Raw genomic sequence first — 2,136 nt, 5'->3', positions numbered from 1 at the left:
TCCTTGCGAAGCCGGTCCTGTGCGAAGCGCGAAGAGTCGGGGCTATGCGTCAGCTCCTGCATCCAGCTATCTTTCGAACAAAGGGAACAGCCAGTGGCTAATAACCGACAACATCAAAAATGCAAAACCAAAACAATTTCCCAGGCGTTCAGGGCTGTCGGCTTTGGCGGAAGGCATTATGATTTCCGGTAATCAACTGTTAGATAAAATAATTTCTGCAACCTTGTCGAGCGCTCGAAAGTATTGTATCCCCTTACGTTACGTGGTCATGGCAAGAAATTAGGCCGACATGCACTATGGGCCGCAAAGAAATGTACCTTCAGTTCCAAATAGCCTACTGTGTGTATAGGGGCGTGCTGGTACTACACCAGGCTTATAACCAGCACAAAGCCTTATTGAGCAAAGTCAGTCACGTGTACTCTTAGGTGATGACAACGGCCTGTGCTCATGGTTCAAGGAGTGCGATGAAATGTTTACAACCTTGCGGCTTCTGTTAGTTTCCGCACCCATACTGCAGCACTACCACCCGGATGCTCCTACCGAAGTCCACACTGACGCCAACGACGCAGGCCTGGTTGCGCTGCTCGGTCAGCGCAAACTTATAACTATGAAGAGTACGTCGTTGAGTACGCTAGCCGGTTTCTTACCATAGCTGAACAAAACTATTAAGTCACGAAAGTAACACTATGTTTGTCCAGGCCTGGAGACACATTTCGGTACATTTCCCACAGCCATATTCAGATATGCGTTAGAGAAAAAAAATACTCAAATATGTGTCACAGTAATTTTGCACACAAGCGGAATAGTAGGAGCAAGAGAAGAAAACTTTAACAGTGAAATCGAGATGGTTAGTGAACGGGGTCCTCAGTTCAGGACGAGAGAATAAAAGGAATTTTCTTCAATATATAGAACGCCATCCCGAGTAGGAGAGGTTTGTTCTTCACGCCCGAAAGGCTTTGAGAATAATAAAAAACTGCTTGTACATATTCATCGGTTTCTATTCTTGTTGTACTGGAAACCGGCTCGTATAGTATTTATTGCGTTCGTTAGCGAGTATATCAAGCCTTAAACCCCGTAATCATGTCATAACTGCGCGGATTGAGGGTCACTTCGGTATGATAACGATAGTTACGATAGACATTCGGGGCACAAAAGATGTCTTCGAGCACTCCGGACAGCGTTATCTGGCCGTTTCGCAGTGGCCTAGCAGAATCCTTTTTATTGCATTTGCATGTGAATAAACAACGCACGCTACGGGTACGCACATTCTTGCACGCAGCCATAACAAAAGTCAATTTGCTAAGAAGGTACTGTATGCTTTACTGCCTGGCGAAAATATCCATACGAGCGTTGTGAGCCTAGCAAACACCCCCAAACTTCTTATTAAGACGTTTGTGACGGTGCAGAAAAATTAATGCTTTGGGCACAGAAAAAACAATTATCTGGTACAGTCAACAAAAACGAAATAAATAGCAGACAGCCCTTTTTTCCCGCTGTCCGGTGCGCGTGTAAGGGCCTGACGCTTGGTGCGTAGCATTAGACTGCTGAATCCTCATAAGGGTATCTCAAAAAAACTTTAGGCAAACTTACACATTTCGATACTTATCGAGGAGTTCTGAGCACTGAACCTCGCAAATAAGCTAAAAATGGCGAGTTACACATGATCATCTGACCGATGCTTTGAAGAAAGTTGTTCTCTCTCTCCTCGTGTGTTGCAACCTTCTGCAGGATATAGCTTTAAATTATTCAAAATTGTCAGAAGCTGGCAAAATTCTTTAATTACTGGAAATACGCTTTTTAACGCACTGCAACATCAAAGCGGTCGGTTTCCAGAACAGGCACTGTTTCTCCTCACAAGCGAAGTGTAGCAGACGGCAGCGGCGTGAGTCCCTAAGCCGACGTCAGAGCCAGGGGGCGCCACTCAAACATATGACTGCCAATAGCTACAGCTTCGCTGGCTTCCGTCTTGGCAGCTGTGTATGACTAATCCCTGAGGTCTTTGGGGTGGTGCGGACACTTCACCTGAGACCTCAGTACCTGTGAGAAGGCTCTAATAGTAACGGGTAGAGATGGGTAAGTGCTCGGGCTTTCACATTTTAATGGCTGCCTATATTTCCCCTGAAGAAACATCTTCCC

This window comes from Haemaphysalis longicornis, unplaced genomic scaffold (genome assembly GCF_048455015.1).
Source record: "Haemaphysalis longicornis isolate Haplotype H1 unplaced genomic scaffold, Haemaphysalis longicornis Haplotype H1 scaffold_34, whole genome shotgun sequence".
Lineage (NCBI taxonomy): Eukaryota > Metazoa > Arthropoda > Arachnida > Ixodida > Ixodidae > Haemaphysalis > Haemaphysalis longicornis.
This window is presented reverse-complemented; position numbering follows the sequence as displayed.